Source organism: Hydra vulgaris, chromosome 09 (genome assembly GCF_038396675.1).
Source record: "Hydra vulgaris chromosome 09, alternate assembly HydraT2T_AEP".
NCBI lineage: Eukaryota > Metazoa > Cnidaria > Hydrozoa > Anthoathecata > Hydridae > Hydra > Hydra vulgaris.
The window spans coordinates 3,649,638-3,671,553 of NC_088928.1; the positions used below are offsets into that span (position 1 = coordinate 3,649,638).

The 21,916-nt window shown below is 27.3% G+C and overlaps 1 long non-coding RNA gene across 2 annotated transcripts; it reads left to right on the plus strand.

Annotated features, from left to right (window-relative positions):
• Positions 1–18,830: 18,830 nt before the first annotated feature.
• LOC136084494 (uncharacterized) lies at positions 18,831–20,737 on the plus strand. Of its 2 annotated transcripts, none has more exons than XR_010640590.1 (3): positions 18,831–19,544; positions 20,033–20,168; positions 20,574–20,737. It is a non-coding gene; the product is annotated as an uncharacterized LOC136084494 (long non-coding RNA). The 2 variants fall into 2 exon arrangements; XR_010640591.1 differs by having other exon boundaries at positions 18,833–19,544; positions 20,033–20,102.
• The last annotated feature ends 1,179 nt before the right edge of the window (positions 20,738–21,916 follow it).

Genomic DNA, 21,916 nt, shown 5'->3' on the forward strand with positions numbered 1-21,916 from the left:
TTATCTAATATCTTTTAATTGATAGTCCTATATCTTGTAATTAGGTAATTAGTGGCGCTCATCAAGGATGTGGATTACGGCCTCTTTTACTCTTCACCCCCCCCCCCCCCCACACACACACACACACACACATATATATATATATATATATATCTGTGTGTGTTCACGTTGGGCTCCGCGGAGACCTTTATACTATTTCTAAAAAATGAAAAAAATTATTAACTTGTTTTTAATTAAATTTTGGAGCCTATTCAATTTAGAATGCTTCATTAAAAAAATATTTAAAAGTTTTTTTAATGAAGCATTATTTACTAAAAATGTTTATAAATGTTTTTCTATGTGTATTTTATTGACAAGATGTGGAAACCAACAAAACGAGATAGCTATATAACTTCAAAAAGAAAAACTGAAAGTGAAAAATTCAAAATTTGAATAAATACTTAAAAATAGATAATGCTGACAAAGAACCAGGCGAAAAAAAAACAAAAGATTCTGGAAAACATCCAGAAAAAAATTATGATTAAAATGAATAATAAAGTGTGAATGACAAAGATATAGAAGATAATATGGCTAAAAATAATAAACAAGACACCAAATTAGGGAGTCTTGAACTAAAAATTACAGTGGAAACAACTTTAATACGACTGAGAGTAAAGAAAAATATAATAATGCAGAATAGAATATAACAAATAATCCTGCTACTTGGCCCAAGAAAATTAGTCAACAAAAGTCGTCTTTGAAAAAGATAGTCTACGTTGTCAGAGAAAAAAAAAAATTTCGTTGGCCTGCGTTATTATGGTAAAAAAAAAATTTGCTTTTATTATATATATTATTTTATCGTGTATCAGTATATTTAATAATATACTAATACGATGACAAAAATAAGACAGACAGTACATCCAAACAATACTTACTACAAAATCAAAAACAAAACTTTATATAAATACTTAAAATAAACAAAGATTTAGAAGAAATATCACCAAACCAAAATTATAAAATAAAATATTGACTGCAAAATAAAAAGTATGCATACAATAATGTAAGGGTTAAGTTGAGAAAAAAATATGTTAATGTGTAAACATAATTTGTGTCGTGGTTAAGTAATAAACATATCCTCAGAGTCGCGTCTGTTATTACTGGAGTTTCGATGAGGATCAGAGCTAAACTTTCATGATAAACAAAACAAAAAAGATCAAAAGTTTTCCCTTGCAAACTTAATTTAAGTAAAAAATCAAAGGAGCGCATTTAAGTTTAAGTTGGAAAATCGCCGCGTAAAAGGGCCTAATATCTCCTACATCTGTTTTTTCAATATTTTTTGCGTTACGTAATTTATGGATGATTCCTAACTAGTTTATTCCGTCGAATGAATGTCATCACCACTTATGCTTACTCGTAATTTATGCGTAACCTACGCCTTAACTATTAGGCAGTAAACAAGGACTCACTTCAAATAGGCAAAACTTAAACACACCCAAATTAGTGAAAGAATTAATATATATGATGAAATGATTCTTGAAAGTGTAAATTTACTAAATAGTAAAAGATAACTAAATCAATCTCTGAGCCCACCACTGAAAGGAAATACAAAAACACAAATAATAATTTCGATAGAAGCGATTTAAACTAAAACAACTCAAGTATGCAAATAAAAACTATACTTTTAGTATAGTTTTTATTTGCATTAAAAACTTCATTCGAATTATGTTAACTAACCAAAAATATAAGAAAATGAACAACTCTCGCAATCTAAGGTCATCGTAAAAATTAAATAATATGTTATACTGGAAAAGACGTCGCACAAAAACCCTTAAAATATTACCCGCAATATTATAAAAATTTAAATGTAAAGATTTTTAATCAATGAGGAAAATCATGCGTGGGAAATTAAAAAAAGCTGACTAATGAATGTGAGATAGCTTATAATGAAATATGAAAACCAGCGAATAAATTTTATGGCAAAAAAAAAACTGTAAAATGTCTAGATAATTTTTGAGCCATTTTAAATATCTGCTTTTAATACCATAACTTTCGAGTTTTTTTATAAGAATGCTATGGTCTATCGTACCAAAGGCTTTGCTAAGATCTACAAAAACTCCGAGAATAAACTCACTTTTGTCAAATGCTTTAAATATATCATGAGCAATAATAATAACGGCACGGTCAGTTAAATACCCTGGCTGAAACCCAAATTACTTATTATATAGAATACTATTTTTAAAGAGAGTTTAAAAGTTAGTTTTAAAGAGAGTTTAAAAGTATGTAAAAGAGGGATTGTTAAGTATTTTATCGATTTTTTAATTACATTACTACTAATATTATCAAACCCCACACTTTTGTTTAGTTTCAAAAGATACACTGCATCTAAAAGTGCCGTTTTCATTATTATCCACTTTTCATAATTTAATTTTTCATAATTATCCATTTTTCATAATTATCCATCTTAGAGGTCTTATTAGGAGTAAGATATTACTCAAAGTTTACTTCTGTAGTTTCTATTTTTGACGCTAAAGTGGAATCTACACTGACAAAATATTGATTAAGTGTTTCAGCAATTAAAGATTTATTTGTAATAGTTTTATTAACAATGTTTAGATTAATAAAAAGACTATTTTCGTCAGTTTGTTTCGTACCAATTACTTTCTTAATTATTAAGTATTTTTCGGATCATTTTTATGTTTTATAAAGTTTATTAAAATTATATTAAGTTTTATTTAATTTTTTAATATTTCTTTGGCTTTTTAATAACCATCTCAAAAATACGTTTATAATTTTTGTAATTAGTTTCATTTTTCTTTTTTTTTTTGACGGCTTTTTAATTCCAGGCATTATTTACGGATTTAATACTGTTTTTTTGTTGTTGTTTTTTTCACGCATTTAGTAACTACAGGAAAAGCCGTATTGTTGAGTTATTGTTATTTATCAATAAACTTATCGTATGCCTTATCAAGAAGGTCATCCCAGTTTAAACCTGATAGAAGAGTATTAACATTTTCAATAGATTTTTTCATTTATACTTCACGTATTATTTTAACTTTTTGTGCGTAGATGTTACAATTTTGTGAGATAACAAATACAAGGAAGTGATCTGAAATGTCGCATTTAAATATTCCTATTTTTATTTTTGATTTGCATTCGTTGGTTACTATTTGATCTATGACTGTTAATTTTTCTCTAGTTACTCTTGTGGGCTTATTAATTAATTAGTGGAATATTTCCTTTCTGATATATGACGTTGAAGAAATTATTCATATTGGTATTAAAATGACTCATGTTAAGGTCAAGATTAAAATCACCTACAAAATAAATGCTTTTATTTTTGCTTAATTTATTTTTAATTATGTTTTAAATATGATTTTTAAAATGTTTTATTGAGCCGGATGCTTGGTTAAAGTTTCTTATTAGAAGCAAACAAAATTAAAGATATAAAAACTGCTCACGTAAATGGAAAAATCGTAAATGGAATAATAGTCTACTGCCTTCTTTTGATTGAAGAACTACTGAAACATTCATTATGACAAATAAAAATTTTACAGATGAAGATGTCCATCTAAAATTAAAAAACTTAAAAGAAAACATATCAAGTGGTGTTGATAATTTACATTGAGCTATTTTAAAAAATTGCATAGCATTGCATCAGCCTTCACTATTCCACTTAAGTATATTTTTAAAGAGTCTTTTGAAACCAGCAAACAGCTAGTGCAATTTAGATCAGCAAACATCACTTTTCTGTACAAAAAAAGCAAAAAAATCTAAGCAGGAAACTACCGACTAGTATCACTCGCCTCAATTGCATGTAAAATAATAAAAAGTATAATCAGATTTGAACTTGAATTTTGTAATTCAAACTAATAGTCAAACAACGGTTTTGTTAAAAATAAATCATGGGGTCAGTAATTGGAACACTTTTGTTTGTGCTATTTATAAACGATTTTCTTGAAGTTCTAAAAAACCTAACCAAGCTGAATACAGATGACATCAAAATTTTGAATGAAACGCTTTTTTGTGCATCAACTCTTTCTTTGCAATCAGATCTCGATTTAGTTTTTAAATGGACTCAAGACTGGCTTGTGAAATTTAATTTTTTGAAATGTATGGTCGTACACTTTGGGCAAAATAACAAAAAAATTATGTTAACCTCTTTATATCAAAAATCACCTCTTTATATCAAAAGTTAAACATAACAGACCTTGAAGCAACCTTTTCAAGCTTCTCAAGTGATCTTGATGTAATCTTCTCAAGCAATCTGAAATGAAAAAATTATGTAATAAAATGCGTAGACAAAGCCAACCAAATGTTGGGTCGGATTAGAAAATGCTTTGTTTGTTTAGATATTAGACTCTTGATAATAATTTATGTTTCTTTTGTGCGACCACTATTTGAGTTTACAGTACCAGTTTGGTCACCTATTCGGTGACCAAACTGGTACCGGTAAAGTTAGTAAAACTATACGTAAATTATATTTTAATTTATTATCTATGTTTTTATTATTTTCACTTTAATTATTTTGTTATTGTATACTCAATTTTTGCTTTCATTTGTTTTAATTAACGAAATTTCTTATCTAATTATTTCAATTTTACATTTACGAAATTGATCTATGGGCTTAGACACACTAAATCTTCTTCTATCTCCTGTTATTAAAACCTACGGAAATAAATAAAGAGTGAATTTTTAAAAGGTGCTAATTAATGTAAAACTGGTTTTACAGAAATTAAAGAAATCTGTGTTACAAAATTATAACCCTTATCAAGTTTCCATGTTATTATTTTTCCTTATATATTCATTCATGATATTATATTACTTCGAACCTTTTGAAAGTACTAACTAAGCCTAATTTATAGATAAACATTTATTCAAACAAATGGAACAACTCATTTTTATTTAAAAAAAGACTTAGCCCGTTTTGGAAGCGTACTCCTCATATTTTATTTGCAAAATAAAAAAAATTCTATTTTATCTCAATAGAAATTGTTAATTTACCTATTCTTAAAAAATAAATGATGAGTAGTAAAGTATATATAGTATAGAAATTCAAAAAAAGATATTTATTAACAAATGAAAGTTTGAAAAAATATTTTAAAATTTACCAAAAGTTACCAAAAAGCGATATAAGATTTAACAGTTTATATTTTTTATATTATAAGTAAATGTAAGGCTCTCAAATAAATTATTTAAAAGATATTATTAGGTAGTTGTTAGGCGTTGTTGGGTAGTTGTTAGGTAGTTGTTAGGCGTTGTTGGGTAAATAAAATCTTTTTTATTAATATAAATTATATCAATTTGTAAACAAATTTAACCAATCAAAGTGCTATAACTATGTTCTGCAATATTTAAAATAAAATAAAAATAATTTTTTAACAAACATGTAAAATTAGACGTTTACAATTACAAATATGATATAGTTATAGTTTTATCATATAATTAAAATATAATTATAATACTCAAACGTATAACTATTACACGTTTGAGTTAAAATATGTGACCACCTGAAAATTATTTTTTAAATAACAAGTTGCTTCAATTTTTTTTATTCTTAGTATCATAAACATAAATAAATAAAGAATAATTAAAAAAAAGGTAACTTTGATAAAAAAGGAAATTGCAATGTCCCCATTTTCGAAAAGTCGTTGTCGATTACTATAGTTGCTGGATTGTTTTCATTTTTATGATTTAAATTTTTACTTGATCGATTACAATTTCTCCGTTCGTGTTTTGAACAGTTGTAAACAAACTTTTTCTTTTTTTAGTCTCGTGAAACCTATAAAATATGTTTCTGGCCTTGATAGAAGACAAGTTTTTCTTCAATGTTTTTTTAAATATATTAATTGTTTTTGTATTTGACACGTAAACAGCAAGAAGTATGGCGCCTCTAAAACTTCGAAAAAATGTGTACAAAAACAATACAGTACGATTCATTGCATCACTTAGATCTTTATCTTCAGTGTGTTGAAATAAACCAATTGCTTCCGGAAGACCAAGAATAAGCACTAATTTAATAACAACTTTTGACGAACTCATATTTCTTGATACGCAACCATACATCATTTTTTGCGACCTTTTCACAACCAGTAAAACATAAATTAGAAGCAGAATAACTATTCCAAAAAAAACACCTACGGGTATCACATAAAAGATTAAGCGGGCGTAATTTCCTACAATCCAACATATACCGTGATCACCGTAGCCGACATGAAGTGGTAAATTAAATTCATTTAAAGTGAATGAAATACCAACTAAAATAGAAGGCAGTAGTATTGATACAGCGCAACTCCTGAAAAAAAAAGTCTTTTTAGGTATATAATTAGTTTTAGAAACTCTCAACATAAGATCAATTGCAATCAAAACAATCCAAAAGTAAGAAATCAACAGCGTCCAATGAAGAAAAATTGCCAGGAACTTGCAAACTAAAAATTGAAAACTAAACGAAGCAGTGATGCAATATATGCTGTCAGAAAGCCACAGAAAAAAACACATAGCGCAAATGTTTAATCCAGCAGCAGTCTTTAATTCTTTAAACAAAAAATACGTTCCCATGATGAACATATAACAAACAATGCTAGTCGGTGTCCCAATGAGATAAATATACTTTTCAATAACTCTTATATTGTGGATCCATTTTTTTTCTGCCGCTTTCACTTGTAAAATTTGGTTGCATTCTCTAAGCCCGTTTGGTGTGATCTGATATTGAAAAAAGTCCAACTTGAATTCTTTTTTCAAAGTGTTGTTGTAGTATATTATGGACATATTTTCGTCAATTTTAAATTTATTTATTATAGTTTTTGAGCAAACAGTAAGTGAGCTGTAAAACCTCTTGCAAATACTGACACGTCGGTTAACTATACTTAATTGATTTCTATTGACTTCATCGGGTATATACCAGATTGCAATTTCAAAATTTTTGTATTTACTTTGTGTTTGATTGCAACATGAAGTAAGTTTTAAATCTAATGATTCATAAAACTCATATTCTGCGCATACTTTATTTTCTTTTAAGTTTTCAGCCACGTTTATTCCACACGACACATTAATACTACACGACATATTAACATCATGAACTTGCTTAAAACTATGTTTATTGGCAATGTATCTGCTTTTTAAGCCATAAAAGTTATAAACCTCTAAAATCCATATTGTGGACTGCTTTATTTGATGATTGGCTGTTTGAAAGGTAGTTAAAGAAGAAGTTCGTTGACGTAAAATTGGCGCGCTAAAATCTTGGTTACTATAAAGATTATAAAAATCGTCTTTAAAGTCTGGTAAATGTTTTAATGAAAACACGATTTTGCTAAAGTTGGCGATTGTTTGTAAATAAATGAAGACCTGCAGTTTTATCACCAATAAACAATTTGTTAAACTTGGATTTTGCGCTTCGCTTTCTTTTAAGCAATTTATCTCGTTACGGTAATTATTAGAACCAGAAAATTTTATGCATTTTTCCAATACTATATTATATATTTCATTTTCATTACACAACTGTAAAAAGTTTTCTTCTAAAACATTATTATATCTTATCGTTAGAAATGATTTTAAATCAAACTGTATTGTTATTGACCATGGAAAAAACCCGCGTGTTGAATGAGTAGTCACTGACTTTATTTCACAATTTTTGGAAATCTTTTTTAAAATATTGTTATTTATTTCGGATTTATAACAGCGAAAATTGTACGATTTGTCAAATCTACCAGAATACGGACGGCAAAGATTATAGCTTTTAATTTTTACATGGCAACTATTAGTGAATACATTATCTGGTGGGTCACAACGCATTATATGTCTTTTTATGTCGATATCATTTTCTGTAATGCTAATATCACAATTTTGATACTTCTCTAATAAATGTTCTTTCAAAACATCGCTTTTTGACTTGCTCTTGCACATCATGCTTACATTGACAGGTTTAAATATATTAACACCATTACATTTTGCGCAAAATGGATTACGATATAAATAAAAGTCTGATCCAAAAACCGGAAGATGAAACTTATTTGTTTGGCTTACACATAGTCTTGAATTTTCTTCATCAGCTGGTTCTGTGCAAGTAACTACCATCCATACGTGCTCGCTTGTATGACCAGATAAATTTGAAACTGGCACAACACTTTTACAGTATAGTTCTTTATATGATTTTGATGCATTAATAAGAAAATCAAAGTAACCAGTCAGGTTTATATTTAGTTCTTTACTCCCTAGCTTATCGATGCAGCATGATTTTATTTTTAGACAGCTTGCACTGACATCGCAACATTCCATATTTTCTTCTATTTTCTTGCATAAGTAGGCGCCTGGATTTAAAACAGAATTTTCAGGAAAGTTTATAAATGGAAAATTCCAAGTTGACATCAAAACCTGAATGGCTTGAAAAAATAATAATAAACGAAGTCTTTTTTTGGCACAAAATTTTACATGAAGCATCTTGCAAGACAGAAAAAATAAGTTTTAAAGCTGCATTTTTTTTAATCTTCTATTTTTCTTCGAACAGCGATAGTTAATCTTCATACACACTCCATCATTAAGAAGAAAACAGAAAGGGAGAAATGGTGTTGAAGTTGGTTATTTATGATAAATAATTTGATTTAAGGACATATGATCAAATATTTGACAATCGTTTTTAACTTTTACCCAATAATTTTTATTAATGGATAATATTTTAACTAGAATTCTAGAATTACTAAAAATATATATAAAGTTCATAAAAAAATAACGCAATAAGAGGGTAAATATTAATTTAGAAAATTAATGCGAATATTCACACTGAAATTATTTACATCAAAATCAAAAAGGTTTTCGTATTTTCTTAAGTGAGAAAATAGTTTGTTTGTTTTTTCTTTAAATCTTCCTAAAGAAATAAAACATTAAAAGATTGATATTAAAAAATTCGGGCAGGTAAATGGGCTAATTTTTTAATACCAATTAATAATAATATATGCCAATTTTTCCAAGAAGATGGTTTAGAAGTATTTAATTCCTCTTTAACAGAGGTATTCTTTACTTATAATATTGCGTTATTTACTTATTACATCACACATAATATTTTCTAAATAAGTCTTAGTTGCAATTTCGATAAACTTGGTAACAATGGCATGAAAATTATTCTCACAAATACAAAAATAATAAGATAAAATATATTTTTTGCGCAATGCTGCTCATGAATTTTTATATGGCATCGTGATAATAGCAGTTACACACTGATAAATTGGTTATACCACGATATACAAGTAGCACAGCAACCAATTAGCAACCGTTATCATTAATAACATAGTTAACATAATAATATAAAAATAAAACGGTTTAAAAAAAAAAATCAAAATTACTTATAAATAAACACGTTTTTTTGTTTTTGTTTTTGCTAAATTTTCAATTTAAATAATAGGCGTAACTAATAGTAGAGATGGTGGAGCAAACTGTTCCAGGTGATCAAATCACTAATACACATTTATATGTGTATATGTATGCATGCACACGCGCGTACACGCGCAATTTTTATTGTTAAAATTATCAAATTCAAAAGTAAAAACTCAAAAGTAGATTAAACTTTACCATTTGTAAAAAATCAAAATTTTAACATGAAATAAAAATAGTTTTAGGTAAGCGTTAATTTAAATAAAATAATGATTTTGTAAGTTGAGGAGACGAAACTATTTTATGGTTATTTTTTTTAGTGGTCATTTAACATTACTTAAAATCACAAGCGAAAAATTATTGTTGTTCCTGGTTACCAATTACGTAGGAACCTTTATCAAATCAAAACATGCCAAGTCAACATCAAAATTGGTTACACTTAACATAAAGTGTTAAGGTAGATATGTATAGCACGGTAGATATGACCTCCAGTCAATTTATAAATATCTTTTCTAAAACAAACTCAAATGAATTTATCATTCGAGCTATTGATAATTTTTATTTTACGATTGAAAAAAAAAAACACTTTCCCAAGTTTTCTCATTTTGTAATTTTTACACTTGAAAATAACTCTCACTAATTCTCTCACATCATGGTTTTTAAGGACATATTGTGGTTCTTAAGAACACATTTTGGTTCTTAAGAACCCATTGTGGTTCGTAAGAACCCATTGTGGTTCTTAAGAACACATTGTAATTCTATATTTGTCTCTTTTTAATGACCTCAGAGTGAATAACAAGGATTGTGAATTATTTACTTTAGAAATAATAAATAAAACAACTAAAAAATCATTCATAACAACATTACATAAACAACCAAGTAGTAATTACAATCAATTTGAAAACCACTTAAACTATTTATTACCAAAGTTTGTAAAAAACACGTTTACTAATTGGGCGATTTTAATTTGACTCTTGAGTTTTCAAACCAATAACCAGATTACGCATTTATAAATACAACTTTTGCACTATAGCGTTTTTTGCTTAAACTCTCTCAAGCGTGATTTGTTAATCCATTCGTGATTAAAAAGAAAACACGTGTTCTAAAATTAACTAATAAGTCTATTAATAATATTGTTGTTATTAACAACTACACGAGCGTTAATGCTCAATTGAGTGTTATGTAAACAGACATCACTGATCATTTTTCGATCTTTTTAATTACTTATTCTACAGATAACTCCCGCAGAAATAAATAAAAGTAATCTCAACCGTTTATGCAAAATAAACAAATAAAGAATTTTTGGTAAACTAGTAATATCACGATATACAAGTAGTAAAATTTTGTCATCTCTAACAAGAAATCAATGACTAATTGCAATGACGTAAGTTATGGTTATAACTTTTTTATTCGAGTGTTCTATAAGTAGGGTTGTTTTTTTTAAAGAAAATTCTAGATATAGAGGACTTTTTTTGAAATTTACGATTGTGCCCGTTTTTATTTGTGAGTTAAACATTTTTTTTTCGTTTATTTATTGTTATTTTTTAATGAAACATTTATATTATTTTTATTGTTTTATTATTATTGATATTAAGATTATTACATTTATTAAATCATTGTTACTTTTTTTGCAGCTTTGTTTTATTCACATGTTAGGCTGTTACATTTTGTCAGTATATAACTAATTGTAACTTTCTAGTCTGTGCATAATATTCATTGTTGTTTTAAAATTGATATGAGTTTATTATTATACAATTTTCTTATTAGTCTTATAATTGTTAATTTATCATCAATATAATTATCATTATTATTTGTATTATTATTACTGCTTCATGGTATTTACTTAAGATTAGTTTGTAACTACTTGTAAATGACCTTGATTGTAAGATCTTTTATCAAAATATATTGATTGATTGGATTTAATTAAGCGCTTGGAATTATTTTAGAACGCATAAACTCATGTCATGAAATCAATTTGGATAAATTCGAAATCTACTTAAGAGAAACTCGAGACCTATACTTTGAACAATATATATGGTATCCTATGCCTATTTGTCTTCATAAAATATTGTTTTATGACAGAGAAATTATGGAAACATGAGTTCTATCTATTGGATAATATTTGGAAAAGGCTCATTCAAAGAATATATCAACCCAGTGGGCATGCATCGTCCGGGGGACATCTTTGGGACGTCTGGACGTCCGTGAAACGTCCAACGGACATTCCCCGATGACGAATGCCCACTGGGAATACCAATGATTCCGACTAATTGAGTAATTTGTTTTATTTGATTAAAATAGTGTTTTCTTATTTAAGTGTAAAAAAAAATTTTACGACAAACTTTTTTCTTATATAAAATGAATAATTGATTTACTCATTTGTTTTGTTTTGTTTTGTATTGAAGCTGTGACTGTATCAATATAGCTAGTGTGATTTACAGACTAAAACATCCATTCGCAAAATAAGCTGGTTTGTTTATAGTTCTTTTGTAGATGTTTGTCAAGTTTTTTTTTAAACTGATTTAAATTATAAGAATTCACTTCTTCCGGTAATTCATTTCTTGTGGTTGCAGCTTGATTAAAGAAATAACTTTGTCTAGAAGTACTTTTAGTAAATTCAGCTCTGTATTTAAAGTTGTATCCATTTGTCAAAACCAATGAAGCAAATATATACAAAAAAAAAAGATTTTTTTTTTTGTATATATTTGCTCTAAGAAACCGTATCCATACAAAGCTAGATTTGCAGTATCTATTTTATTGATGATTCTAAAAATTTGTATTGATGATTCTAAAAATTTGTATTAAACGTCAAGTTGAAAGTTTTTTTAAATTTAAACTTATGAGTTTTTCTTTATATTTCATGTTTTTAAGAGAAGCTTAGTTGCTCGTCTCTGTACTTGTTCCAATATAGATGTATCTCTTTTAAGGTAACAGTACCGTATTTAAGACGTGGAGTGACAAGTGTAGTATAAAGAAATTTAAACATCTGTTTATCTTTATAACTAAAGGTATGCTTTATTATACCAAGTGCTTGATTTGCTTTAGACGCAGAGCTAATTGCTTGTTGTTTCCACTTAAAGTTGGCTGAGAAATTAATACCTAGATCTTTTTCACATTTAGACTTTTCTAAAGTTATTAAATTGTCATTATTTGAACCGAGTATGAAGTAATCGTGCTCTGCATTGCTTTTCCCAATTCGTATAACATGACACTTTTTACAATTAAACCTGATAAGCCATTTTTTTGACCATTTGAATCCCTTGAAATTGTCATCTTGAATTGCTGGTTTAAAGTTGCTGTTGTAAATTCGATTGATGAGTTTAGCATCATTAGCAAATAATTTAGATGTATTAGTTAGACTTTTTGGTAAGTTAAAAAAAAAGAAATGGACTTAATTCAGAACCTTGTGGAATACCACTAAAACCATCTTTCCAATAGAACTCAATTTGGTTAATTACTACTCATTACTTTCTTTTTTCTAAATATGATGGAATCCATGTGACAAGACGATTACTAATGCCATAATTTCTTAATTTAAGCAAAGTCAAATTTACCATAATTTTTTAATTTGAGCAACAGTGTCAAATGCTTTGGCAAATTCGAGGTAAATTTTTTTTTTTAATTTAATTTTATATTTCGCCGTTAAAATAAATTACAGATGAGTTTTAGATGGTAAATATCAATAAATAAAATATTTTAAAAACTGACGGGGACTCAAAAAAGATATGAATGATGTAATATCACCTTAATCGTTTCATAGAGCCTCTGAATTACATTCGAAAATGTACCTTTGTTTTAAAAACACGGATCAAACAAACAAATAAACTAAAATTAAAATCTCGTTTTATTAGTATCGGTCAAAAATATTTGGTTTAATGGTTTACTTTTCGTAGATATTATGTTTGATAGTTGTTGAATGCGTGCGCCGTTTTTTATTTTATCTCGAAATAACATTGAAATCTAAATACTAATAACTAACGGTTTCACTAAGAGTTATTTGAAATAGATTAGATTGTTCGTTATTAATTTATTTATTATTACATTAGTATATTATTTCTTAGATTTTTTTAACAATTTGATTTATGTTTAGTTTTAGTGTATATGAAATAATAACTTAAAAAATTTTTTTGTTTATATTTTTTTATATAGATATCAAAAACTGTATTTATAGTTTTTGATAAAACTATACGTGGTGTGACGTAAGAAAGTCCTAGTTTTCGATATCTCAATTTATAAGAGCGAATTAATACTAATAAATAATGAATTCAAGTTCTTGCTTTTTGATAATATTGTAGAATAATAAATAAATTTTCAGTTTTACCCTATTTTACACTAAAGACATTTTTCTGACAGGTTTATTAATTCTACACATAATACAAAATTAAAATTCCTTTCCATTATTCTACATATAATTTTACAACTTTTTAGCTGCCTTTTCTTTGAGATCCCTTAGAGATTTTTTTTTACACTTAACGGGACTTGTAAGATCCAAATTTTTCTAGTAAAAAAGGACACAAACCGCAGTATTTAAATCCGTTTGGTATTAAAGTTGGATTTTCATGTGTTTTGGCAGTTGCAGTCTGGAGCAGGGGCGCAAATGTCCTTTTTGGTAGAGCAACTCTAAGGTTTTGCGTTCTCCATTCTGTGACTATGTCGGTCCAAATATTTTTTGCAACATAAAACTAAACTCGGTCCAATGGTGGGGCAAAATGGGTGCAATTAGGTAGCAAACAAATGATGACAATACCATTTTCTCTGCAAAATTGTCCCAAATTTAAGGTCAAATGTGATTTGTGGCCGTCTAAAAAAAGAATTATTGGCAATAGGACATTATTTTTCCTTAAAGATTTAATGAAAGGTTTAGATATATAATTGTAAAATGTTTGGGATATCTGTTAACCTTTGGCTGATTTACCCATAACCCAATCTTTCGGAAAGTCAGCTGCAATTTTTGGTGGAATTCGCCGTTCATATGGATACAAACCAATGGTGGTGCAAATAGATTACTTGCATTTACTGTTATCATAATTGAGAAACTTTCTTTATCACTATTTGCAGTAATGTTATACAATCGTTTGTTGTTTGTCCAATTGCATTTTTAATAGATGGGCACAGATCAAAGATAACTTATCAAGGTTCCAAATTCCATTAGGATCCTCAAACACAGACAATAAATCATTTTTATCCATATACTCTGTTATTTTTTGGAACCACGTTCTAATATCTTGTTTGGAAACTAGTGTTCTGTGTTTTGGAAGTGTCTGAACCTTTCGAATTGAAAGTGTTAAATGTCTCTTGAAAAATTTGCGTGCCCAACGAGTGCTAATTACTTTTTGGTCAAGATTCATTTTATGTGCTAAAATAGATGCACCCTTAAGAAGAAGTTTCTTTGTGACTGGCATATCAACATTGGCCATACCAATTACCCAATTTTTAATTTTAACCTCTACGGTTTTATCAAAAATTGTTGGACACCCTCTTTGACTCTTTGCTTGACCTTGCGTTCGTTGAACATGAGTTGTCTTAGGTACTTTATAAAATTTACATGCTGCATATATTGTCATAATCTTCTTTTTTATTTTAAGCGATGCTTCATCCATATCTTTTTGTGAATATGGCTTGTAAGGTCTTTTTGGGCCTAAAACAAAAATGAAATTAATTTTGTAAGGCTAGGACTTTCTTTTGTAAAAAAGAGGATAAAAGAAAGTCACATCAAATTTTTCGTAAAAATATTAGTTTTTACGTGTAAATCGATCGTTTTAACATGCAAATTCCAAACTTACCACGTTCATGTGCTATTATTGATCAAAATAGTTTTTTAACAACAAGATTTTTACAATAAAAAACCTAACTCTTCACCATACAATTTTTGACACAATGTTCAATATAGCACCAGATTATATTGACTATTTACATCTCAGTAGAACAAATACTCTGATTGGCCGAATTCTCCACCAATCCAAATATTTTTGAAGAAACTTTCCATTTTTTATGGAAAGTTTCTTCAAAAATATTTAGTTAAAATAACAAAAAGTATTTTCTCAAAATATCTATTTTATAATATACAAAAATTGTTACATTAGGACTTTCTTACATTATAGGACTTTGTTAGGTCACACCAAGGTACAGTCTAAATGAACTAATAATAAAAATTTTTACCCAAAATTTGTAAAAAGATTAAATAAACAATATTACAAAGTAATAATTACTTTTAACCAACAATATTGACAAATAAAAATACTATTACTAGAGTATTTTTATTTAACAATATTTTTATTTATATTTGTAAAAATGTATTGATTACTATTAGTAATCAATACATTTTACAACTTTTATTGTTATTACCACAGTTATTATCGAAAATAAGTTTTTTTTTACATTTCATTTCCTTCATAAGGATTATTTCATAGTAGAATATACATTATGTATACAATCTATTTTGTCATTGTATATACAATGACAGTATACATTGTATGCAGTGTATGCAAAGTTGTATAACATTTTTTGTATACAACTTTTATTATTATGTTAGGTTAAACAAGACAATAATATTGTCAAAGTATATTCTATGACAATAAAAGATATATGGCTTCATTATAAGAGAAGGAATTCAAAAAGAATAAAATCTAGTCAAATTTTATATTTAAAATGTATAATTTTTGATTTGTTTGGTTTATTGTTATTATAATTAATAAATTTTTCTTTTTTATTTATGGCGGTGTTTGTTTTTGTTATAAGTTTATACTTTTTTTTTTAAATTGCTGCCCCAACCCAAACCTGAAGTTGATCAGTACTCTTGTGCATATTCTACCTATATTATGTATATAATATATATATATATAAGTATATATATATTTATAGATAAATGTTGTATATTGCTGAAAATACAACTCTTGTCTGTTTAAGAGTGATCAATATCTTTTTGAAAAAAATAGATCAAATAATATTATTAAAATATTTTAAAAGAGAAAATACAACTTTATAATGGAACTTGAAGTTTCATGCCATTCGGCAATCATCAGCCATATTATTCAAATATAAAATAAAAACCGTTATAAAAAATACAAATTTAGCGTTGCAACGGCATCTGACGTCAAGTGTACGTGATCCGATATTTGCTAATCGCCGGAATCAAAGTTAGAAAGTAAAAATTTTTTCCTATGCCTCCAAGCAGAAACCAATTCACTTTTTTTATTAAGTAGTAAACCACTATCAAAATTCATAATAAAATATTTTTCCCTGATGCAAAGGTTACACTTTTTTGTAGCTGGATTATAAGATTGGCATCGTTTAATTATGTTCCACTTAATTATAGGCATGCTACCTGCGTCTTTGCATTTCCAGATTTCTTTGGAAAGTTCTGTATCATTTCTATACCTTGTTGCATTAAATGATTTAAGGTGGTTTGCAAATCTGAGCTTGAATGAGTTTTCACTGATACCGATGTAAGATTTTTCCGTAAGACTGGGATTAGGTGATGATAAAGTGGCTTTATATACAACGTTTTTTGATAGACATTCGTTATTTAACGGGCATGCAGTTTTCTTAATGCAGTTGCAATTTATATCATTAGTGGTGAGTTTGTTGCGCAAAATTTGCTGGTTGTGTGAATTAATAATTGATCGAATATTTGGCATGCAGCTGTAACTAACTTTTATTGTATTTCTGTTGAAAATTTTGTGGAGCTTATGATGTAATGGAAAATGTAAGTCAATTAAGTTTAAGAAAAGGTGACCAATTTTTGTTACCACATTTTTACTGAAAGGAGGATTAAACCATATTATATTTCTTTTTCGTTTATTAGTATTAGAAGGATTTAGATTCGAATGATATTGGAGATTGGTGTGAAATCCAGACTTTTCTAATGCGTCTTTATAAATAGGAGCAGACTTTTGGAAAATTTTTTCGTTTGAAGAATTGGAAGATAATCTATGTTCAATTGAGGTAGGTAATTGTTTTAAAATGCTTGGTGGATGGTTGGAACTAGCATGGATATAATTTAGCGTACTATCAGGTTTATGGTAAGGTTGAAAAGTGCAGTTATTAAGATCAAATGTAACATCAAGGTAGTTAACAACTTTCATATTAGATTGAATGGAAATACAGAGGTTGTATTGTTTAAATATTTGAGTAAAATGCTTCTTAATTTTTTCCATTTTTGGACCGCTTGCGTTCTTAAACACTGCTAGGCCATCGTCTCTACTTTCAAAGGTTCAATGTGCCTTCCAAAATAATTTAAAAAAAGACATTTCTTCTATTCGAAAATCAACGTATACTTACACTTACGCAGATAAAACATCAAATTTGTATAAATTATCAAAAGACGAATACAATAAGTTGTTAATGAACGCTACTACATCTAACTATAAAAAAACCAACCCTATTATAAAAGATCACATTAATAAAGAAGGAAAAACTATTTTAAAGAATCATGACGTTTTTAAAAAAATCAATATAAACAGTTCTTCCAATTGTTTCATTACATTAAAAGATCATAAACCTAATTTTTTAAATAATCCTACTGTTCGTCTAATTAACCCAGCTAAGAATGAAGTTGGTAGAATAAGTAAGCATATTTTATCAGATATTATCACCAACCTAAGAAATATTTTGCAATTAAATCAGTGGATTAGTACACAAAATGTAATAAATTGGTTCAAAAACATCAATGACAAACATTTTTATAAATTCCTTATTTTCGACATCGTTGACTTTTACCCTTCTATTAATGAAAAGCTACTTATCGACTCCATAAACTTTGCAGAACAATACGTTTCCATTGATGCTGATCACAAATCTTTAATTCTCCACGCGCGTAAGTCTTTATTATTTACCTATGATCAAGTTTGGATTAAGAAATCGAGTGGTTTGTTTGATGTTACCATGGGTGCATTTGATGGAGCGGAAGTGTGTGAGTTAGTTGGTATTTTTCTTCTCTTCCGGATTTCGCAATTTTATAAAAAATCTGATTTTGGATTGTATAGAGACGATGGCCTAGCAGTGTTTAAGAACGCAAGCGGTCCAAAAATGGAAAAAATTAAGAAGCATTTTACTCAAATATTTAAACAATACAACCTCTGTATTTCCATTCAATCTAATATGAAAGTTGTTAACTACCTTGATGTTACATTTGATCTTAATAACTGCACTTTTCAACCTTACCATAAACCTGATAGTACGCTAAATTATATCCATGCTAGTTCCAACCATCCACCAAGCATTTTAAAACAATTACCTACCTCAATTGAACATAGATTATCTTCCAATTCTTCAAACGAAAAAATTTTCCAAAAGTCTGCTCCTATTTATAAAGACGCATTAGAAAAGTCTGGATTTCACACCAATCTCCAATATCATTCGAATCTAAATCCTTCTAATACTAATAAACGAAAAAGAAATATAATATGGTTTAATCCTCCTTTCAGTAAAAATGTGGTAACAAAAATTGGTCACCTTTTCTTAAACTTAATTGACTTACATTTTCCATTACATCATAAGCTCCACAAAATTTTCAACAGAAATACAATAAAAGTTAGTTACAGCTGCATGCCAAATATTCGATCAATTATTAATTCACACAACCAGCAAATTTTGCGCAACAAACTCACCACTAATGATATAAATTGCAACTGCATTAAGAAAACTGCATGCCCGTTAAATAACGAATGTCTATCAAAAAACGTTGTATATAAAGCCACTTTATCATCACCTAATCCCAGTCTTACGGAAAAATCTTACATCGGTATCAGTGAAAACTCATTCAAGCTCAGATTTGCAAACCACCTTAAATCATTTAATGCAACAAGGTATAGAAATGATACAGAACTTTCCAAAGAAATCTGGAAATGCAAAGACGCAGGTAGCATGCCTATAATTAAGTGGAACATAATTAAACGATGCCAATCTTATAATCCAGCTACAAAAAAGTGTAACCTTTGCATCAGGGAAAAATATTTTATTATGAATTTTGATAGTGGTTTACTACTTAATAAAAAAAGTGAATTGGTTTCTGCTTGGAGGCATAGGAAAAAATTTTTACTTTCTAACTTTGATTCCGGCGATTAGCAAATATCGGATCACGTACACTTGACGTCAGATGCCGTTGCAACGCTAAATTTGTATTTTTTATAACGGTTTTTATTTTATATTTGAATAATATGGCTGATGATTGCCGAATGGCATGAAACTTCAAGTTCCATTATAAAGTTGTATTTTCTCTTTTAAAATATTTTAATAATAAATATATATATATATATATATATATATATATATATATATATTTATATATATATATATATATATATATATATATATATATATATATATTTATATATATATATATATATATATATATATATATATATATATATATATATATATATATATATGTATATATATACCTATATATATATATATATATATATATATATATATATATATATATATAAATATAAATATATATATATATGTATATATATACCTATATATATATGTATATATATACCTATATATATATATATATATATATATATATATATATATATATATATATATATATATATATATATATATAAATATAAATATATATATATGTATATATATACCTATATATATATATATATATATATATATATATATATATATATATATATATATATATATATATATATATATATATATATATTATATACAGATATATTCCAATCTGAAAATGATTTTTGCTGGTATATGAGGAGCCAATTTGCAAAACTTACAAAGACCGGGTAAATTGATTATGAAAAATTTATGAAAAACTGAACTACTATTAGTTGCGCATCACTTAGAAATTGGTAATTTCCATTGCTTTTTTTTTCGAACAAAAAAACTTTCAATAATTCTAACAATTGAATAGATAATAGATATCAGTATATAGAATGTGTGAGAAACTCAATATTTTGCAGATCTTTAAATATGATCTTTAAATGATAAGGTTGATTATGATCTTTTTAATGATAAGGTTAGGTTTTTTTTAATTTCAAAATTTTGACTATATAATTAATTCTTTTATTGGTTTCACGGTTTAGATCAAACTATTTTGTTATGCTTATTAATAAGTATTTATGTTAAATTACTTATTTTATAATAATAGTTCAGTTAGCTTTCACACTTGTATAAGCAAACTTGATTAATCTTTTTTATATGCTTTATTTTATATTCTATAAATCTTATTTATATATATTTTTTGAATTTTGCAGGGACCATGACCAAGTATGCTGAGAATGAACTAGAAAATTGCATTAGAGATATCCTGAAAAGAGTGCCAGATAGAAAATGCGTCGGTGACCGTGAAAAACTAAACCACAACAACAGTTTTTATGATATTTTTTAGATCTGTAATTTGAAATATGTTTTAATCTTCTATATACTTTTAATTTTGTGTTTTATTAGCTTTAATTAATGAGGCAAACTGTTTGCCGTTTCTGTTATGTTTTCTGAATGTTACATTTTCGTCCCTAAAACCCTACATATTTTGTGATTGATTCTTATGCTCATTGCATAACAAATGTCTTTTAAACGTTCAAAGACATTCAGAACGTCTTTTGAACGTTTAAAAGACGTGTTTTATAGACCAATTTTGTATAGCTGTACTTACTTTAACGGAAAGTCTTTTTTAAGTCTTTTTACGACGTCTTTAGAACGTCTTAAAGGATGTCTTAAAGCGTCTAATCTAGAATTAATATAGAACGCGTCCGAGACGTCCGTTCATTGTACGTTTTTTGTACGTCCCCGTGTTTGCTGGATACTAATATTAGGTCTACTATTAGTTGATTATAATGCATTTATGCTATTGATACATTTTGGCACATGCAAAAAATCATTTTTTACAATTTGAGCAACAATTCAGTAACCAATAATTTTAGAAATATTAAAGACATCATTAAATAAGAGCTCATTCTATTGTTAATATTTTTTAAAAAACGAAATCTTGAAAAATAAGCAACATGTTCATAGTGAAATAAGACTTAATAACGAGGGTTACTGTGTACTTCGTGTGCACAGGCGTGTTAGAGGTAATTTTTTGCTATCAACTTGTTCTTTAGGTTAAAACTACGAAGAAAATAATGGGTACCAAAAAATAATCACATCAAGCGGCCGGGACCCATGACATCAAACTTACTACAGTAAACAATAATAGCTAATCGTAAATTTAAAAATATATATTATACGAAAGACCTTGTCAAGCGGAATAAAAAATATGTAAAAACCAACGTTTCGTTCCCAAAATATAACACCTTTCAGAGTATATAAATTACAGACCCAGAATTTACAGAAGATATAAATTTTTCATTCCAATTTTGTTATATATCTAGATGAATTTTACTTAGAGAATTTTTCTTAATGTAAATTTATGTTCAAAGTAGTTATCTATCGAATATATATGCATGAAGATTTGTTTGATGGAATTTGAAGTTGTATAGTTCGTTTAATTTTTCATATTGACAAATGTCATTTTATGTGCTTTTTGTTAAAAAGGTAAAATTGTATTTTTTTTTTTTGAAAAGCTTGAGACTGTATTGGCATGGATACCAAAATGGCA